Genomic DNA, 22,458 nt, shown 5'->3' with positions numbered 1-22,458 from the left:
TCTATTTGCTTAAGGAATCTGGCAAATTACAGGGGCTTACAATGTGGACTGGAGAAATGTGTACAATCTGGATCATGCTTACCCAGGTAAAAGTTATTGGTTATAGATAACTTGAATGACTTGGATGTTTCAGCCTTTAGGTCAAAAGATTGGCAAGGACTAGATTTAGGAGTAGATGCCACAGGATAAGATCCCCTAGGCCACTGGCACAACCATGCAAATAAAAGTAGGATATAAGGGAACGAATGCCAGGGTGGAATGGATTAAATATTCTGTATGCGCCCTGAATAAAAGCAACTGTTATGCTTGCATGGCAGGAAGGCTAGAGGCCCAAGGAGGCCCATTCCCATTCGGATGGACCTCAGACAGTAATGGGATGGAATGTGTGGTTGCCTTGTACCAGGAGGAAACCACCGGGGAAACGGTTCCTGTAAGACGCTTGTCCTGTTGTTCCCATTCAACAAAGTTAAAGAGCTAGGACAACAATCAGGCCTGTCCTACGACGAAAACTATACCTCCTGCCTCTCAAGGAGGGGACGGTGCTCAGAGTTTACGAGGAATGTATCCGGATGTGTAAATGGCTGAGTACCTCAGAGGCCCATCATGCTGCACTGCTAATACCCTATTCTGATGTTTGGGGGACCCTGACTTGTGGCTTTGCCCAGCAAATGGAGTGGACTTTGCACTGATACAATTGGCTATCCCTTTCACATTGCATATCGTAAATCTTTTTCAATGGACAGATTAGGAAGAGGAAAGAGTCTAGGGGTTCCTTTGATCACTATATACACACGTTGGGGTTCTAGGAGGAGTTCCAAGGAGTTTAAGGCTAGAAATCAGATTGCTGCAGGGTTTGAATCCTGTATTGGTGGCCCACTGTTAACAAGAATGTGGTGGATTACTTTGATTTTCTAGAACCAGCAAAGACTTGTTAACTAGGCTCGAGATGCAGCTAAAGAGATAGTGAACAGCTAGATGCCAGCAGTAGGGTGCCCTCGAAGAATAGGCAGGAGGAAGATGTGTAAGTTGGGGCCAGTGCTGTTCATTCACCCCTGACAACCCAATAGACAGACCATCACTGAGCCTAAGGCACTGTCAGTTTCAGTGGCAAGTGAGCTGGAGCCTGGGATCGCGGTCCTTTCTCGGATGCACTAGAGCAATGGTGTCCATTTCACCCCTTTGTTTAGGAGCTACAGTGATGGGATGTCACATCATCCCATGTCTTATCTAAGGATTAATTGAAACAGCATTGACCAAACAGCAAATTAGTCTCCTCCTAGACATTGCAGAACAAGAAAGTCAATAGATGACATCCAAGTTTAAAGAAAGAAGAGAGGGAATTGTGAGAATAAACAAGTCATCTTTTCTGTCAAAGAACAGTTTACACAGCCGCCATTTTGGACCACATGACTTGGCAGCCGCCATATTGGCCGCATGGCTTGGCAGCTCCCCTGGGGACTGCCATCTTGAAACAGCAAAGGCCAACCCCTCCCAAAAGCCATTGTGAAAGACTGTGTGCCTGAGCTCCAATCAAGAGCAATGGACAGGTCACTCGCATCAGAAACTATAAAGCCAAGCAGATAGTCTGCTCAGTGTGCACGCGCTTCCAGACCATGGGTATGCACCCTTCTACGTACAAGTTTGCCATGGGGGGGGGGGAAAAAAATCAACCAATAAATGCATGAACAAATCTCTCTCTCAAATCAATCAATCATTCAATTCTTTTTTAAAAAGAAAAAAAACTGAGCTTGATTTTTTTGGTCGCCTATTTACAATGGAGACCTTTATTTCTCAGGTAAAATCCAAAACAAAAACAAAGAAAGAACTGAAGTAAAGAGGTCCTTCATAAATTCAATGACCCCAATTTGCAACCATGACTGTCATTTAACCATCTAGAAAAAAAAGTAAATCAAATTATTCTAGTGCTGAATTTAATGCCAAATTCCTATAAAGTAACCTTTAAAGTGAGTAAACTGCACTAGACTTTCATGTATCATTTGGTGGCATTTTTTTATTTTATTTAATGGATTTTGGGACTGTGTTCACAAAATAAAAAAGGTAAAGTTGGCCGAGACCGGTTTGGCTCAATGGATAAAGCGTTGGCTTAGGGACTGACGGGTCTCGGGTTCGAATGACCATGGGGAGAGGGAGAGAGATAAGAAACATCAGCGATGAGAGAGAATCATTGATTGGCTGCCTCCTGCATGCCCCCTACTGGGGATCAAGCCGAGAACCTGGGCATGTGCCTTTGACTGGAATCGAACCCAGAACCCTTCAGTCTGCGGGCCGATGCTCTATCCACTGAGCCAAACTGGCTAAGACTAAAAATATATTTTACTTTTTTTATATAAAAGGTGACTGTGATGGCACTGTATATTTGCCAATGTTTTCAGACTTTATGAATATACTGTATTATTAGTTCTATAAATCAAGGTGGGTTTTTTTTTGTTGGTTAATATAAAATTAAACCAACATTATAACCTATCTTTTATCAATCTAACCTGCAAAAAAAAATGCACCTTTGGCAGTACTATGTAAGACTCTTGCTAGTAATTTCCTTCTATTAAAAAAACGCCAAAAAAGCAAAAATTTCAAAATAAATAACTGACATAGATAAAACTGCACAGAACTATGTACAAACAAGGGCATGTAATATCTGGTAAAATCTAATTAAGTTCTGTAGTTTGTACCAATGTCAAGTTCCTACTTTTGCTATCAGGTCTAGTAATAATTAATGTCGTTTTTAACATTCGTTTAAAATCTTGCTTGGCGTTGACTTGTATTCACATAACCTTCAAACACGTGGTATCTACAGAACGTGTGAAGTGCAATTAACAAGTTTTGCTTGAAAAAGTTTGTGTTTGGTTTGGTTTTTGTTGCAAAACTAGGGCTAAGATGATGGCGGATGAAGAGCATATTCGGCACTGCATGCTTTACGAGTTCCAATTAGGAAGTGAGGCTGCAAAAAACATCTACAGTGCTCTTGGTCAAGATGCAGTTAGCGCCAGAAAATGCCAGCGTTGGTTTGAGAAATTTCGCGAGGGATAATTTTTCGTTAGATGACAAGAGTGGTCGAGGCCGTGTGTCCAATTTTGACCAAGAAGCTCTTCAAGCTCTTTTGGTGCAAAATCCTCAAATTACCCAACAAGAGCTTGCGACAACTTTAAATTGTTCACAAAAAACAATTTCCAATCAATTGCGTGCACTTGGCAAAGTCCAAAAGTTTGGAAAATGGGTTCCTCATGAGTTGACCAACAACAACCGTAATCAAAGAGTCACAATTTGCAGTTCGCTCCTCTCTCGTCAAAACCGTTTGCCGTTTTCAGAGCAAATTGTTACCGGAGATGAAGAATGGGTGCTGTATGTTAATTTGAAAAGGCGGCCTCAATGGTTGGACAAAAATGAGGCTCCGCAGCCCACGCCAAAACCTGACTTGCATGCGAAAAAAGTGATGGTGTGTGTTGGTGGAATTTGAAAGGAATTCTTCATTATGAACTTTTACCATCTACCCAAACCATTACAAGTGCAGTGTATAGTGCCCAATTGGAAAGGTTAGCCCAAGCTTTAAGAGAAAAAGAACCCGCGCTGATTAATCAGAAGGGCGTAATTCTTCACCACGATAACGCACGACTGCATACTGCAAGAATCACTGCTGAAAAACTGCGCCAGTTGGAATGGGAAGTTCTCCCTCAACCTGCATATTCTCCTGATATTGCCCCTTCCGATTACCATTTGTTTCGTTCTTTGCAAAACTTTCTTCTTGGAAAAAAATTTAATAATGAAGAATGCCTCAAAAATGCATTGACCGAATTTTTTGCATCAAAATCACAAGAATTTTACAACAGAGGGATTAAAATGCTTCCTGAGCGTTGGGCACAAGTAGTAGAAAACAACGGCAACTATATTGTTGATTAAATTTTGTTGTATTGTTTAAATAAATTCGATTTTAAAAAGTATTAGAAAACGACATTAATTATTACTAGACCTAATACTATATCATAGTTTATGATGCTACCTTGAGGGAAGCTGGGTGATGGTTACAGGAACTTCTCTATATACTATTTTTCCAACTTCTTGCAGGTCTGTAATTACTTCCAAATTAACAGCTTAAAAAAAGTATTATTGGATTATTGAAGATGTTTCTTTAAACTTGATTAAAATTGTCCAACAACCAGCTTTAAATTGATCTGGTCCTCTAAAACACAAAACTACAAAGGAAGATTCAGAAATGTAAATGGAATTTGCCAAAACCGATTTGGCTCAGTGGATAGGAGTGTCGGCTTGAGGACTGATAGGTCCCGGGTTCGATTCCAGTCAAGTGCATGTACCTTGGTTGCAGGCACGTCCCCAGGAGGGGGTGTGCAAGAGGCAGCTGGTCGATGTTTCTCTCTCATCAATGTTTCTAACTCTATCCCTCTCTCTTCCTCTCTGTAAAAAAATCAATAAAATATATATTTTTAAAAAATGTAAATTGGATTATAAATTTGAACTTGATGAGGTAAAACCTTCCTACTTTTCTTTCAGTTACTTACAGTTTTGTTTTTAATAATCAAATATATTGTAATTATCTACCTATATCCAAATCAGAGACTCCCTGCCCTCTGGGATCACATGGACAAATATACACAAAACCAAGAAAACAGGAGCCAAATACATACACATTTATAATATACATATATTATATAAACTAGAGGCTCAGTGCACAAAATTCTGGGGGGAGGGGGCGAGGCCTCAACCAGGTCTATGCCCTCACAATAGGTGCTGTCAGACTGACGGTTTAGGCTCATTCCCAGTGAAGGGAGGAGAGGGCCTAAGCCACATGTGTCAAACACAAGGCCCTCGGGCCAAATCCGTCCCGCCAGGCCTTGCAATGTGGCCCGCACCGCGCTGTCATCACTGCACTCCGCTGCATTTCCATCACAATGACAGTTTATGACTGTTCAGTAAACCATTCGGCCCGCGACTTAGGCTGGATTTTAGATTTTGGCCCCTTCTCTGATTGAGTTCGACACCCCTAGCCTAAGCCATCAGTGAGACAACCCTTAGCACTGCCAGGGAAGTGGGAGAGGCTCCCACCACCACGCTCCCCCTGTGGGAGTACATTGACCACCCGGGTCAGCTCCTGCATTGAGCATCTGCCCTTGGTGGTCAATGCATGTCATAGCAACCAGTCATTTCACTGCCAAGTCTATTTGCATATTAGCCTTTTATTATATAGGTATAGAGGCCTGGTGCCCAAAATTTGTGCACGGGGAGGGGAAGTCCCCTCAGCCCAGCCTGCAACCTCTCCAATCCGGGACCCTTAGGTGATGCTTTTAGGTCTGGATTGGGCCTAAACAGGCAGTCGGACACCCCTCTCACTATCCAGGACCACTGGCTCCTAACTACTCACCTGCCGCCCCTAAATGCCCCCCCCCCCCCCCCCCGTCGGCCCGGTCACCCCATGCAGCCTGCTGTTCAGTTGTTGGGTCGTCCTTCAATAACCTCCCTGCCAGCCTGGTTGCCCCATGTAGCCTGCTGTTCAGTCGTTTGGTCATCCCTCACTAACCTCTTGTTGGTCTTGTAGCCCCAGGCAGGCTGCTGTTAGGTTTACTGTGAGGGCTCCCTACCATTTGCATATTACCCTTTTATTAGTAATGGATGCTTTCTGACTTGCTTCCCAATTTCCCAAGGACCAAGCAAAAAGCCCAGCTCTCAAAATCTCAGAGTTAGGAAGATTCTTCTACTCACATTTATTATTTCAATCCTCTCTTAACAGATAGAATTTATCTTAAATTCAAGAGGTGGAAGTTTCCTATTTTAAAACTGATGATTCAAAAAATAATTCTTCATATACATGACAGTATAGTGTATGTGGTATAACCTGTCCCCATCAGAGAAACATGGATTTTAAGACTCTCCTGCTCCTTTCTAGCCTTACTCAGCTCACTGAACTTCTAGGAGTCTTCTGTCCCTACATTATAAATGCCTAACTCAAAGGCTTGCTGTGAAAATATAAAAAAGATAATGCAAAGTTCATCAGAGTTCAATACTTTATAGGGATACCCAAATGGTTTGTCCTTTGATATACAAAGTACAACCACAGTGAATACATTCTCTATTTTTACACTGGGCCAAAAGGTCTAATATGCCTGCCTGTCCCCCTCCAAAGTATTTCAACAAGGCTAAATGATTTTTCATAACAAGAAAAACTTACTTCTCCCCCTAGTATATTTCTTCTTTAATTCTACCTTGCAATGATGCATATACAATTTTATTTTATTTTATTTATTTTTTTTTTTTAAAGATATATTTTATTGATTTTGTACAGAGAGGAAGGGAGAGAGATAGAGAGTTAGAAACATCGATGAGGGAGAGTCATCGGTCAGCTGCCTCTTGCACACCCCCTACTGGGGATATGCCCGCAACCAAGGTACATGCCCTTGACCGGAATCGAACCCGGGACCCTTCAGTCCCCAAGCCGACGCTCTATCCACTGAGCCAAACCGGTTTCGGCTATGCATATACAATTTTAACATTTGGATATGGAAATCTCCATGCTTATCTATGGTATTTTTTCTCTGCTATCACCAATTACTTTTCTTTATGAGTCCTCTGAAATTTATTTTTGGTTAATGATAATTCTGCAGTATACATTCTAAAAAGTCCCTATTATTTTACTCTACACATTTAATGGCATATATAAGACTCTGGACACAAGGTATTCTATTTAACAAAAACAAACACATCCTGCATCAAATTTTAGCAAATTCAGGCAACTTAGATCAATTTTAGGAATGGGCAAACACCAAAGAAATATTGAATTTGCCACCTTTCAAACACAGAAACTTTATCCTCAATAAGGGTCCCTTATTGAAGGGACCTGCTAAAAATAAAAGAATTATACTAAAGAAAGATCTTTAAAACAAATGGAGATTCAAATTATGATTTAATGTATTAAAATTTTATAGTTTATCTTTTCAAGTTAAGTCTACTTTCATATCTATTTTCTTTTTATATATGTGTGTGTGTGTGTGTGTGTTTGTGTGTGTGTGTGTGTGTGTGTATTATTGATTTTTTTACAGAGAGGGAGAGGAATAGTTAGAAATATCAGTGAGAACCATCGATCAGCTGCCTCCTGTACACCCCCTACTGGGGGTGTGCCAGCAACCAAGGTACATGCCCTTGATCGGAATCAAACCTGGGACCCTTCAGTCTGCAGGCCGACACTCTATCCACTGAGCCATATCTATTTTCATAAGAGATGTTGGTCTATGATTTTCTTTTGTAGTCTTTGTCTGCCTTTGGTATCAAGATAATACCAATAGAATGGGAAAATGTTCTCCCCTCTTATGTTTTTGGAAAGAATTTGTGAAGGATTGGTATTTCCTTCTCTAAGTATTTGGTAGAATAACAAGTAAAGCCATTTGCTTTGTGGAACTTTGTTTCTCAAAATAAATTAGGAAATTTCAACTTTCATTCCTTTAATCCATGAGAAATTACAAAAGAGGATCAGAAATCCCAGGGATAGGATTCTTTCTTTGTCTCTTACTCAGATTGAGAAAGTTCCTTTCTATTCCTGGTTGTTGAATGTTTCTATAGTAAAAGGGCTTTGAATTTTGTTAAATTCTGTGCCTATTGAGATGATCATGTGGTTTTTATCTTTCATTAAAGTGGGATATCACATTATTGTATGTTGAACCAACTTTGCATTCATAGGAAAAATCCCAGTTGGTCATGGTAAATAAATCCTTTTTATATGTTGCTATTTTCTGTTTGCTAGCATTAAGTATTTCCGCATAAAAGGTATTGGTCTACGGTTTTCTTTTCTTGTATACTTTTTCTGGCTTTGGTATCAGGGCTTCATAGAATCAACTGCGAAGTGTTCTCCTTTATTTGTTTGGAAGAGCTTTTGAAGTATTGGTGTTTAATTCTTCTATAAGTATTTAGTAGAATTCACCACTGAAGCCATTTGGTTCCAGGCTTTTCTTTGCAGGACCTAATCTCTTAAAAATAGATAGCACGGTCGGGACCGGTTTGGCTCAATGGATAGAGCATCGGCTTGGGGACCAAAAGGTCCGGGGTTCGATTCCGGTCAAGGGCATGTACCTTGGTTGCGGACATATCCCTAGTAGGGGGTGTGCAAGAGGCAGCTGATCGATGACTCTCTCATTGATGTTTCTAACTCTCTCTCTCTCCCTCTCTGTACAAAATCAATAAAATATATATATTTTTTTTAAAAAATAGCACGGAAACCCGTTTGGCTCAGTGGTAGAGCCTTGGTCTGCTGACTGAAAGGTCCCAGGTTCGATTCCGGTCAAGGGCATGTACGTTGGTTTCGGGCACAACCCCGATGTCCCAGAGGCAGCTGGTCGGTGTTTCTCTCTCATCGAAGTTTCTAGCTCTCTCTCTCCCTTCCTCTCTGTAAAAAATCAATAAAAATATATTAAAAAAAAAAAAATAGATAGCAGAGGATCCAAGATGGCTGCGCCCAGGTGAACACCTAGCCGCAGCAGCACACAACAATTTCAATAAAATACAACTAAAATATAAAACGGACATTGCCCAGAACTACAGGAAGGTTGACTGACTGGAAATTCTACAGCGAGAAGCAAGGAGAAAACCAGAAGGAGGCGCGGAGGAGCTGGAAAAGCCCAAGGTACGGAGACGCGGCACGCGGAGAGGACGGAGCCGGAGAGGAGGGAGCCCGAGTGCCTGGCAGGCGTTCCCTAGCGGAAAGGAGACAAAACTCCGACTGTGCTGGGCCCCCAACTGCTCTGAACCCCAGTTCTAGGCCAGACCCCGGGGACCCAGGCTCAGCCATAGGGAGCCGGGCTGTAAAGCAGAACCCCGGGAGAGGCAAAAGGAGGTCCCGGAGGAGCGCACAGTGCGTGCAGAGAAGGGACGGTCGGCTGTGCCGCGGGATTGCTCTGACGGGAAGGAGACTGGGGCTCCAGACTGCTCTGAACGCCACCTCCAACTCCACTTCCAACTGAACTGAACCCCAATACCGGGCTCATTGTGGGAGAGCATAGACTGTTTGGCAGCAGGCGAAAATCGAGGGCACCTTTCTCTCAGAGGTGCCGGCAGCGAGCACTGAAGGACCCGAATAGGGCGGGGCTGACGGAAGCCAAAGCTGCAGGCTCCACCCTGAAACCCCGTCCCATCTGTAACTGCGAAATGCGACAACAAAATAGATCACAAACGAAAGAAATGGAGGACAAAAAGCGTCTCGATATAGAGTTCAAATATACACTTACAAGGTTTTTCAAGAATTTCCTAGAAAAGATGGATAAGGCCTATGAGGATATGAAAAGAGATCAACTAGAATTAATAAGGAGTCAACAAGAAATGATAAGGGATCAACAAGAAATAAAGAATACATTGTCTGAAATAAAAAATATTTTACAGAGTCCTAAAAACAGAAGGGAAGGTCGCAAGAATCAAGTCAAAGATTTGGAACAAAAAGAGCCAGAAGACACTCCTCCACAGAAGCTAGAAGGCAAGAGAATCCAGAAAATTGAAGATAATGTAAGAAACCTCTGGGACAACTTCAAGCGAACCAACATCAGAATTATGGGGGTCCCAGAAGATGAGAGAGAGCAAGATATCGAAAACATACTGAAAGAAATAGTGACAGAAAACTTCCCCCACCTGGTGAAAGAATTAGACTTACAAGTCCAGGAAGCGCACAGAACTCCAAACAAAAGGAATCCAAAGAGGACCACACCGAGACACATCATTATTAAAATTCCAAGAGCAAAAGACAAAGAGAGAATATTAAAAGAAGCAAGAGCAAAGAAGGTAGTAACCTATAAAGGAGCATCTATATGATTGTCAGCTGACTTCTCAACAGAAACCATGCAGGCCAGAAGGGAATGGCAAGAAATATTCAAGGTGATGAATAGCAAGAACCTACAGCCAAAAATAATCTACCCAGCAAAGCTATCACTCAGAATTGAAGGCCAGATAAAGAGCTTCACTAATAAAAAAAAGCTAAAGGAGTTCATCACTGCCAAACCAGAATTATATGAATTGCTGAAGGGGGTTCTTTCAGAAGAGAAAGTAAACAAAGATAAAAATTATGAACAACAAATACGTAACTATCAACAAGTGAATCTAATAACCAAGGAAATTAAAAAAATCTGATGAACAATATTAACTGTTGAATATAATAGAATCAGAGGTATGGAAGGGGAGTGAACTGACGATTCTTGGGGGAAAGGGGAGAGGGGGGCGTGGGAAGAGACTGAACATAAACTGTGCACCTATGGATGAGGACAATGGGGAGAGGGGAAAGGGCAGAGGGTGGGGTGGGAACCTGGTGGAGGAGAGCATTGGTGGGGGGGGAAAAGGGAACATTTGTAATAATATGAACAATAAAAACTTATTAAAAATAAAAAATAAAAAATAAAATAAAATTAGACTGTGGTGGTGAAAAAAAAAAAAAAAAAAAAAATTTATGCACAGCCCTGGCTTCATCCGGAAAGTTGTCAGAAAGGACATCTGGTCTAATTAGCATATTATGCTTTTATTATATAGGATAAAGTTTATTTAAACAGAAACATACAAATAAGGTTGTGTATTGATGGACTGATGAAAATATTGTAACAGACTCATGGGAACCTAACCCTGTATTTTCCCTAGGAGCAATGGTTCAATTGCTAATTCATTGTTCCTAGAGACTTTATGGAATATAACTATCACAAGTAATAATCAATTATGTATTATTGAAATGACTTATAATAATGGGTTTATTAATGTTGAACAATTTGTAAGATACATGAAATAAACTGAATTTGGCAAAAAAAAAAAAAAAAAAAAAAAAATAGATAGCAAACTCCAACTCTAATTTCCTTAATCCATAAGAAATTAAAAAGAGGAACAGAAGAATTTATCCTGCTAATGTTCTTGGTTGTTAAAAAAAAAAAAAAAGGGGGTTTTTAAAAAGGTACTGTGCAATAAAAGCTGAGGCAGTCTTTCATGTTGGCTATCTTATTAGGGAAAGTTATGTTATTTAACTTATTTATCACAAGAACCCCAAAATGTTCTTTTATTTCCATTTGACACAGAAGGAATTTAAAGTCTAAGAGAAGTTAAACTTGTCCAAGGTTAAGTTGGACATATACTCTGAGTGGCCAGATTATGATGATCTCTGAATGCATATTAATCTGGTCAATCGGTGTATATCCTATATAATAAAAAAATAATATGCAAATTGTCCCCTCGACCAGGAGTTCCAACCAGCAGGCAGGTGAGCCAACTGCCCATGTCCCCTCCTCCTGGCCAGGCTGGCCGGACCCCACCCGTGCACGAATTCATGCAGTGGCCTCTAATATATATAATATATATTCACGCTGAATAGCCAGATTATGCATCACAGATCATAAGAATCTGGACGGTCAGTGTATAGTAGTGTTTATGAGTAGAAACTCAGAAGTCATACTCATTCATCAGCGATCTAATAACTTGAAATATTGGATGAATTACTCAGCTCAGGGCCTCAGTTTCATCTCTACATTGAGAATAACCACATGATCTACTTAGGATTGTTATATAAACAAAATGCATGTAAAGTGCTTATGACAGTATCTGGCTTAGAGTAAGTGCTCAAACATCAGCAGGGAATTCTGTTTCTAGTTTTTGCCCAGTACTGCCATTCAAGCTTTAGAGGTTCTAAAATTCTTGGGTTTTAAAGCAAATAAGAAGTCTCAGATTGGAAAGGAAGCAATCACACATTAACCATTTTTCTTTTACTATTTTCTGCTTTCTGATTTTACAACATGTATATGTAGTAAAAAAAAAAAAAAATGCAGGAAAAGGTGGGAAAAGTATATAAAATTCAAAATGGACTTTATTGCAAATGCTCATTCATTTAAAAGTAGATACAGCTGCCCTGGCTGGTTTTGCTCAATGGATAGAGCCTACAGACTGAGGGGTCTCAGGTTCAATTCCAGTCAAGGGCACATGTAGGCTCCATCCCCAGTGGTGGACGTGCAAGAGACAGCTGATCCATGATTCTCTCTCATCATTGATGTTTCTATCTCTCTCCCCCTCTCCCTTCCTCTCTGAAATCAATAAAAATATATTTTAAAAAAACAAAAGCAGATCTATATTGTCTTTACACTTCTGAATTTTTTTTTCATTGACTGAAACATTAGAATCGATTTTTCCATAGCACACTTTTTGCTATAAGCCTAGGCTTATATTATGAATACTCAAAATATATTGCTGAGAATTGTCTGAATTCTTTAAAAAAAAACAAAAAAAAACTCCAAATAATTTCACAGCTCAGTTAAGCCAGTGTGGCTCAGTTGATTGGAGTGTGTTCTGTACACCGAAAGGTTGATACACAGTCAGGGCACATATCTAGATTGTGGGTTCAGCTCCCAGGTGGGGTGTGTACAAAAGGCAACCATATTTCTCTTCTCTCTTCCTTCCCTTCTCTAAAATCAATAAACATAACTTTGGGTGAGGAATAGAAAAAGAAACACAACATTGCAGCTAACAAAGCATTCAACCAGCACTTTTTCTGACAAAATTCTACAGTAAACTATATAGGTTACATTAACGCACTTTTATTTCTTAGTTGTTGTTATGAGCTGCCAATTCTATTTGTACAGTTAATTACACTATTCAAAGTAGCTAACCATCATATTTGTCCCTTCCAGTAGCCCCCTAGATAAAGTATACAGGAGACTTCTCATTTCCATATTAAAGATGTGGAAACCAACGTGGTTCATAAGCTAGTTACCCATGCTCAGACGGAAACTCAAGTCTCTTGAGCCTGTATTGATGCATAACGTCACTTCATCACCTTAAGCTCTTCCAGGGCAAGTGAACTGTGTAACTAAAAGGATGCAATCGCTTGATTGCCAAAACTGCAGCAACAACTTCTGTGAAAACGTTACTTCTGTTAAAGTTTACCCCTCATGGTCCTTGCAAGATAATGTGCTATTGAAACTGCTGAATTAAGATAGCATGGTGTGGAGAGATGCTGACACCTACTTTCAGATAGCTCATAAAATCTGTTTGTTGTAGGCCACATTCACTCCAATGCAGTTCACCCTGGACTGCGCATGATCCAGTTACCTGGCTTGTTTTCTCCTGAACCCTGGCTAGTGCACAGAGGACTCCCACAGTTCTTTACCTCTGCTCTAAGCAATTATAGCCAATTACAACATGGTAGTGATTCTATTCATGATCCTCAAACACTGCTGGGGGGAAAAAGACTAAGATACAGAATGATTTTAAAGATCAAAACAATCTTCCTTTTAAGAAAAAACAAAAAACAAAAAAAGCAAAATGTTCCACTTCTTAAATCAGATGTAGAGAGACTTAGCTGTGGTTCACCTTTGTCCTCCCAACCTTTTAATATTCAGCTCAGTTTAACTTCCCTCAACCAGCATACACTGGTGTCATGCCCAGCAGTCCTGGGAAACAGGACTTAACCCTTAAAAGAGTAGGATGTCAGTCAGTGTAGTGGGCCAACAGCATGCAGACTATAATTTATTGCAATCAATATGTATGAGACTTCACTCTCCTATTTTATATACAATTTAATTCTAACAACTCCATTGGGTATTATTACACCCATTATTTGGGGGGAACTAGGGTAAAAAAAAAAAAGTAAATTGCCCAAGTTCACACAGCAACAAATGGCCGATGAAGGACTTGAACCAGGGCGTTAACCTTAACCAAAACTTAACCTTAATACCAAAACTGTCTAGCCCTCAACTACAATCCGAACGTGATCATAAAATAAACCGCATGACCTTGGACCAGTCATTTCATAGCTCTGGGCCAGTTCCGGTTCCTCCACGGGAAGAGGGCCTGCCCACAGTAAGCTTCTAGTGTTTTCCTACGGTTAATGTCTGCTGAGATTCCCACTGGATTGCTCCCCGCCTCCGAATAGGTGAAAATATTAAGAGTGAAGTTTTTCAATAACTGCATTCTAGCACATTCTCCATACTCTTCAGGGTGGTAGTTTCAGCCTTCGCTTTGCGGTTCTGTACTCAAACACTGACCCTGAAACACCAACCCTGAGCATTCCTGGGTCTGCTACCGCCCACCCCCACGCCGGAGGAGCGACTAGGCCCGACTCCACTCCAGACCTTTTCCCGCTCCTCCAGCCCACCCCCGGCTGCCCGAGCCGCTAGCACAGGGCCTAGGAAAGCTCTAGAAGCCAAGCCCAGGCAGAAATTAGCTGAGGTCGAGAGAGGATCTAGAGCACCTGCCACGCCTCCCGACCCCAACTGCGCGACCCGGGCTTGGCTCTCCGGCCGAGGCGGCCGGGACTAAGGCCTTGCCCCTCACGACCCTCGCGCGGGCCGGGGCCTGAGCCCTCGAAACCCAGCCCGACCCCACGGCCCCGCCCGACCCCTCGGCCGGAACGCTCCGCGCCCAGACCCCGGGGTCCTCACAGGCCCGAGGACACGCGCAGGCCTCCATCTCACCTCCAGCCTCCTAGGGACCGCCGGCGGCGCCCGCGCTCCTCCCGCCCGCACACCAGGCCCCACGCTGCAGCGGAGACGGCGGCGAAGAAGGCCCGACCGTCACGTGCCACCGAACCAAAAGGCCCAGGCTCCCGCTGCGACCGCGCGAGCGAGCGAGCACGGCCGCACGAAGCCCAGCCCAGCGCCCGCCCCTCGCTCCTGAGTAGCTGGGCCCGACGCCAAGTCCCGGCCCCCCGCGCCGACTCCGCGACGCGATTGGCCAGCCGGACCATCGCTCTAATCACCTTCCCAGACGCCCCCTAGGGCTATTCTTCGTGGAGTATGGCGATTGGCTGGGAGTGCGGCAGGAAGTAGCTGCTGGTTGGAGGGGAGGGGAGAGGGCGGGCCAGGGCGGATAGGTACGCGGACGCGCGCCCATAGGCGGGGCCCGCTCGCCGGCGAGGCCGCGCCCCGATACCCTAGTTAGGGATCGAATGGGTGGGCAGTCTGGCGTTTCTTCCCGACCCCTGTGGTTTCCGCCCCTTGGTTTTGGGACCCCGGTTTCCTCGCTGAGAGGGCAAATAGCAGGCGGTAGGAGGGTTGGGAGGTCTGGCGTGCCATCGAGAAGAGCCAGTTCCCCTTGCGGCGGGTGCATCGCCCCCATGGGGTGCTGGCGGAACCGGCTAGGCTCCCGCCGCCAGGCCTGGCGTCGCCTGCACAGTGCGGTGACCCATGTCATGCATCATCCTGCTGGGCCTAGCAGCCTGCAGTTGCCAGAAAACTAGAGTCCAAAATGCTATAATTTGAGCACAATGCAGTATATAGATGATATATTATAGAACTGTACCCCAGAAACCTGTATAGTTTTATTAACCAATATCACCCCCAAATAAATTCAATTTAAAAAAATACTGTAATCTAAGGTTTTTTCCAATAGGTGGATCGCCTGTTCCAGGACCAGCTTTATTCCCTCCTGCCACCTGGGTGGAGGAAAAAAGTCAGAGTTTGTGGTTTGCGTGAGTTCAGTATTTTCCAACTTTCACAATTTGTGTAAGGGAGCTTTGCTTTTCTGTTTCCTAGGGAAGTGAACATTCAAGGCACACTAATATTCTGGATGCCCCATATTCCAAATAATGAGATTTAAATGTAGTTACAGGAACTGTGATTGTGAGCAAAAGGTATAAGCTAAAATATGGGTAGTACTCAATGGAATTTAATGGAGTTTAAATTGGGAGGAACTGCTTTCATCTAGAATGGCAGAGAAAGAGGCAAAACTTGAGCTGGACCTGGAAGGACAGGCAGTATTTCTATAGATGGAGAGTTGGAGGCTTCTTTAGATAAGGGAATGGTCTATGCAAAAACAGGAACATGGGTATCAGTGTGTTTAGGGACCCTGTATGGGAGTGTTTGGGCTGGAGAAAGGTGTTTGGGACAGTGATGGGAAGTCAGCTCCAGAGCTGGATTAGGAGCAGGCCTTGAAAGCTTAGTGAAGGACTTAGTAGGGAGATAGTTTACTTTTTAAATTGATTTAGAGGGAGGGAGAAAGCATCAATTTGTTGTTCCACTTATTTATGCATTCATTTATTAGTGTCGGTATTAATAAAGGAAGGAATGTGTTGAGCTGGGGAGTTGAATCAGACACTGAGCCTCCTTTGCTGGAAAGTTGCAGCATTCAGGGGCTTCCCAGGGGACCAAAGCATTATTCTGCCAAGGGGATTATTGCCCCTCCCTTCCCCCTAAGAAGAGGAAGGACCGGCTTCTCTTATATTTCTTCTGTGTGGACACTCCCTCCATACAATTTACAACTGGTGTATCTGCTCCAGACTGTGGAGGGAATGAATGAACAATAAAGGGGAAATTCCTCTGCTGGGCACATACCCAGTAGGAGATAAGATGGCACAGAGGAAGTTACTTCCACTTTGAGGCTTGTGCAGTAGGAACTAAGATGGCACCATTAGGGGGAATGTCTAGCTTGGGAAAAGAATTGAGTTAGATAAGGAATGCAGAATCCTGAAAAATCCAGGAAATGGATTGGTTAGGGGAAGTGAAAGATGAAATAGAGTGGGGGCTGGAGACCAGGAGAGAAAGAGAGCGAGGGCCTGGGTTCAGGCACCTTTTAAGGGAGGAAAGAGGGGATGGGGCTTAGGGCACTCAGCACACACTAATTGGTGGATTCATGTAAGGCCTATGATTAGGGACCTAGGGACTTAGGAATCGGGGGCTTAGGGTATTCGGCAGGTGCTGATTGGTGGTTCAGTGCTCAGGAATGTCCAGCTGCAGGTGGAGTTTACATCATTCTCAGTCCATCAGTTGGAGGAAGGGAGGATCTATCAGCAAGCCCATCAAGGATTGGAAAGTTGATTGGTTTGAAAAAGAGCCTGGTCCTACCCAAACCCAAAATCATATAATCCCAGTTTAACAAAGAAGCTCTCCCCTACGCTTTCTTCCTCTGCCCCCCAACCTTCCCCCTCCCCATACCCTCCTTTCTCTCTAACGTGCTTGCCATAAGATCACACATTTCATAGCAGCCTTACAGGTCTGGGATCTGCAGGCTGCTGTCTGGGATCTGCAGGCTCCAAAGGACTAATCTTTAATGTGTCACAGATTCTCTGAATACTGGTCTTAGTTCTGGGCTTGCTGAAGACAAGGCTGGACTTTTTCCAGGGCAGGACAGATAGAGATGAAACATTGGGAACCTGGGGGCAGCCTTCTATTTCCACCCAAATACATATTGCCACGCCACCACCTCCCATGTGTGGGTCCTGGAATGCTTTCCTTGCAACTCCATGAAAGATCACAATTTCCACCAGCAAGACATTGGTTAATTCTTGCATGTGCTCTGACCAGGGATTGAACCCATAACCTTGGCATTTGGGAGGATGCTCTAACCAACTGAGCTATCTGGTCAGGGCCTGTAGGGAGATAGTATAGATTTTAGATATGGGTCATGATTAAAATAATATTATTATTTTAATATTACTTCAGAGAGATCTGAAAGAGGGGAGACTAGCAATTATAAGGTGGGTTAGGAAGCCACTTTTGACTAAAGGGCAGAATTAGGAAATGCCAGTTGTATGGAGACAAAGGCATTAAATGTTGACATTGAAGAATAGTCCATTGGACTCAAACTAAGAAAAAGGAACCAAAGCCACACTTTGGTGTAAGCCTGGGTGACTGGAGGTGAAATTTAAAGCTCCCCAAAAGAGGGAATTCCCGTTGGCTGATCCTGAGGATCCTGGATCCCAGGACTGTAGTACTTGTTAAATATCCTGCTAGGGATTTTTCATCTAAAGCATAATATTCTTCAAAGGAGGAAGCCAAGGACAAACCCAATGACATCTAAGATTTCCTTTCACAAAAAAATAAAATAAAATATTTTCTTTCTCGTTTAAAAATATATTTTTATTGATTTCAGAGAGGAAAGGAGGGGGAGAGAGAGAGATAGAAACATCAATGATGAGAGAGAATCATTAATGGGCAGCCTCCTGCATGCCCCACACTGGGGATGGAGCTCATATCTGCGAATGTGCCCTGACTGAGAATCAAACTGTGACCTCTTGGTTCATAGGTTGATGCTCACTAATGAGCCATGTTGGCTGAGCTTTTTCCTCCCTTTTTAAACAATATGAAACAGCCACTGTTTATTAACTGACTAAACTACAAAAATAATAATGGTAGACACCTCAGTTAATTCTATATAATAAAAGCCTAATATGCTAAGTGTCTAGTCATCCATTCTACCAATCAAAGCATAATATGCTAATGATATGCTAAGGCTGCTCAACTGCTTGCTATGATGTGCACTGGCCACCAGAAGGGAGACAGTTAACTGGTCAACCAGTCACTATGACATGCACTGACCACCAGGGGGCAGATGCTCTGACTGGTAGGTTAGCTTGCTGACTGAGCAAGACAGGCTGAAGATGCCCTGTAGCCTTCCTGTGATCCTTCCCCAGCTGGCCAACCTCCCATGTCCCTCCACAGCCCCGATCATGCACCAGTGCAGTGGGATGCCTCAGCCTGGACTGCACCCTCTTGCAATTCGGGACTCCTCAAGGGATGTCAGAGAGCCAGTTTCGGCCCAATCCCACAGGCCAGGTCAAGGGACTCCACTGATGCACCAATTCATGCACCAGACCTCTTGTCCTAATAAACCTGTTGATCTGGCCCCTCCTGGAGAAGATACTGTATTTTTCCATGTATAAGATGCTATTTTTTTTTCTTCTAAAATCGTTAAACTGAAAATCATGGGGCATCTCATACATGGAAGTCAGCTGAGAAAGGAGCTGTGTGGGTGCATGGCTGCCCAGACCTTGTCAAACACGCTTCCTCTAATCATGAGCCTTATTTTTACTAATGTCAGCTGATGCTGTAATTGGAGGTGGAGGTGGAGAGTGGGCAGATGTATCAGGGATTGAAGCATTCTGAGCCCATAAAGATGTCAATAAATAAAAATATAAATATTGGTAAGTGATTGTCTTACTCTGCAAAATTCAAACTGAATACAATTAGCTATGCAAAAGAGCATGAAAATAGAGCTGTAGAGAGACAATTTGGACCGCCTCCCACTGAGTGTATGATCAGACAGTGGAGAAAACAGGAAGAACAACTCCTTTAGATGCCAAAAAAGAACAAGACTTTAAGAGGAAAACCAGCAAAATGAGCAAACTTGGAATAGAGGCTTAAGACTTGGATTATAAAGCAGCGCCAGAGTGGCTTATGTGTATCAACCAAGTTTATTCAATGTCAGGCAAGAATGTTTGCAAGCAAAATGAACATTGTTGATTTTACAGGAAAGGCAAATGGTGCTTCAATTTCATAAGGAGAAAAGGGTAGGCCATGAGAATATGCACAGTTAACTCAGAAAATGCCACCAGTTTATGAGGATGATCTCTATGATATACATAGACAATGACTCAAAAAAAACAGCAGTACTACAATAGAAGTTGTAGAAATTGAGAAGCCTGCAACAAATAGTGATGGAGAAGAGAGCAGTGATGCAACAGAGGCTGAATAAAGTGATAATGCTGCATAATATCATAATACTGGTATGTAAACATTACCTGTGGTAATCCTATATAATAAAGAGGTAATATGCAAGATAGCTGCCACAAGACGGCTAGTAGGGGAGGGCAGTTATGGGTGATCAGGCCATCAGAGGAGGGCAGTTGGGAGGGACCAGGCCTATAAGGGAGAGGAGTTGGGGGCGACCAGGCCTGCAGGGGAGGACAGTTAGGGGTGACTGGGCCAGCAGGGGAGGGCAGTTAGGGCAATCAGGCTGGCAGAGGAAGTAGTTAGGCATTGAGCAGGCTGGCAGGCAGAAGTGGTTAAGGGCAATCAGGCAGGCGAGCAGTTGGGAGCCAGCAGTCCTGAATTGTGAGAGGGATGTCTAACTGCCCTCAAGGGATCCCAGATTGGAGAAGGTAAAAGCTGGGCTGAGGAACACACTTCCCTGTGCATGAATTTCATGCACCAGGCCTCTAGTTACTAAATAAAAATGTGTTGTTTCATGTTTAAAATATTGATTTCCTAATTTGGGGTTGGAATAGTGGGGGCCTCTTATACCCAGAAAAATATGTTAATTTGCAGACCACAGAAGTTGAAGGCTTCCCAATAATATGGACCTCATGAATCAGATCCTCCATGCAGATGATGCCATAGTTACCATGAAATGCAACAATCTAAGTGTTATCTGCCAGAGTAATTTGCTTCTTGTTGATTTTACCATAACCACACTTGTAGGTCCATCCATTTCTGACTTAATGTTTGGATACCCCCATGCAATATATGGTTCCACAATCCCCACTATATTAACTGAAGCTTTGTTGAGCTTAACAAAAGTGCCATTGAAGATCCAGCGAAGGCAAAGAGGCTGAAACACCTTGCAGACGACCTTCTTGGCTCACACTGTTGAAACCTGTGATCCTGATGGAGAATCCCCTTTTGGGTTCCGCATGGAAGATGCCCACATTTCTTGCCATCCTCACCATCTAAATCTCAGTTCTGTCCATCTGCCCATATTCCTGTGACAGTGCTTAGCTTTCTTGTAGACACAATGCCCCCTTACCTTTCGAAGAATCTTTTGGGAAACTTCTTTCTCAGGCACTTGATCTTCAACTCTGTGAAATCTCTCCACTTTTTCTTTTTCAACTTATTTTTTTTTCAGTTTGTTTGTTTGTTTAAAGTATTACATATAGTAGTACATAAATCCCCCCCCCATTGACCTTCTCCTCCACTTTTTCTTTTTTTTCTTTTCTTTTTTTTTTTAAATATATTTTATTGATTTTGTACAGAGGGGAAGAGAGAGATAGCGAGTTAGAAACATCGACGAGAGTCATCGATCAGCTGCCTCTTGCACACCCCCTACTGGAGATGTGCCCGCAACCAAGGTACATGCCCTTGACCGGAATCGAACCCGAGACCCTTCAGTCCCCAAGCCGACGCTCTATCCATTGAGCCAAATCGATTTTGGCCTCCTCCACTTTTTCTTAATGGTTTGCCTTTTCCCCCCACACTCTACAGTTCCAGTTCGAAAAAGGCATGAGATCTTCTTTTTTAGTGTTTTATTTAATTTATTTATTTTATTATTTTGTTTTTTAGAGAGAGGGGGAGAGAGAGAGGGAGAGGGAAATATTGATGTGAGAGAGAAACATTAATTGGTTGGCTCTGGTATGCACCCCAACCAGGAACAGAACCTACAACCTGGGCATGTGCCCTGATTGGGAGTCAAGCTGGCAGCCATTCTGTGCACAGGACAGATGCTCCACCAACTGAGCCATGCTGGCCAGGGGGAGATCTTTTCTTTTTTCTTTTAAAAAATATATTTTATTGATTTTTTACAGGGAGGAAGAGAGAGGGACAGAGAGTTAGAAACATCGAAGAAAGAGAATCATCTTCAGCTGCCTCTTGTACATCCCCTACTGGGGATGTGCCCACAACCAAGGTACATGCCCTTGACCAGAATCGAACCTGGGATCTTTCAGTCCATAGGCTGATGCTCTATCCACTGAGCCAAACCGGTTTTGGCTGATATCTTTTCTTAATAATTCAAAAGGTACTGTACATTATGGTACTTCATTAAAAGTACTAGTAACTTACATGCATAGCCCATGGACAATAGTGTGGTGAAGGTCCAGGGCAAAGGGGGATGATGGGGAGAGCAGGAAAGGGCTGGAGGGAATTAATGGGGGGAAAAGGAGCATCTGTAATACTTTCAATAATAAATATAAAAAATTTAAAAAGTACTAGTCATTTCATAGGACTTACATGTAGGTGTGGGAGCTTTCTTATAATCTACTGTACAAGGTTTTCTAGCAGTTTTCTTATCATTACCTTCTGGCCCTTAAGGGAAACATCTGGGACAAGCATTGCTAGTAATCAGTCAATTGAACAAGTTAGCAAATGTTTAGGTAATTGCATAAGCTTTTTCCTAGTTCTTAACCCTTCTGTACCAGCTACCTGTGCTGCATTACCATCAGAGAGAACTGTTAAATATAAGGCATCCATGTAACGGTTCAGCCCCATTGGAAAGCACGTGGTGAGCACCTATCTGTGCTGATACAAAATATTTGCCAAGATTTAGTGTTATGTGGAAAAAGTATGCTTACTTTCATGCTGCAAAGGGAGATACAGCCTCATAAATAGAAACTTAGACAAGTTTCTGAAAAGATGCATGAGAAACTACCAAGAGGGTTGATGTTGAAGAGGGAGCTGAGGCTTTGGAAGTAGAAATAATCAATTAATTTTCTGCTTTGATGTTTAAAAAAGTTTTTTTTAAAAAAGATGGAACACACAGGGGTGGGAAAAGTAGGTTTACATTTGTTAATATGGAAAAAGACGTGCAGGTTATGATTGTTACAATCGCTTTATTAACTCTGTGCTTTGCGTACTTACCCACTCCTATATATTTAAGACCCAATGTAAACATTTTTTTTTTTTTTTTTTTTTTTTTTTTTTTTTTTTTTACCAATTCCTTCTTCTTATCCAGCTCTTTCTTATAACTTGCTTCCACTCCACCCACATAGCTGGCCTCCTGCCTGCTCAT

The 22,458-nt window shown here is 42.7% G+C and overlaps 1 protein-coding gene and 1 pseudogene across 2 annotated transcripts in view; both read right to left on the bottom strand.

The window, feature by feature from the left end:
• CANX (calnexin) overlaps positions 1–14,594 on the bottom strand; it is a 37,687-nt gene extending 23,093 nt beyond the window's left edge. For both annotated transcript variants that reach the window (XM_036450195.1, XM_036450194.1), the window contains exon 1: positions 14,436–14,594. The gene's annotated coding sequence lies outside the window, so the exon portion shown is untranslated. The remainder of the gene's footprint in view (positions 1–14,435) is intronic.
• Positions 14,595–17,503: 2,909 nt separating this feature from the next.
• Positions 17,504–22,458, bottom strand: LOC118726157 (annotated as a pseudogene).

The sequence above is a fragment of the Pipistrellus kuhlii genome, unplaced genomic scaffold (genome assembly GCF_014108245.1).
Source record: "Pipistrellus kuhlii isolate mPipKuh1 unplaced genomic scaffold, mPipKuh1.p scaffold_m20_p_21, whole genome shotgun sequence".
Lineage (NCBI taxonomy): Eukaryota > Metazoa > Chordata > Mammalia > Chiroptera > Vespertilionidae > Pipistrellus > Pipistrellus kuhlii.
This window is presented reverse-complemented; position numbering and strand designations above follow the sequence as displayed.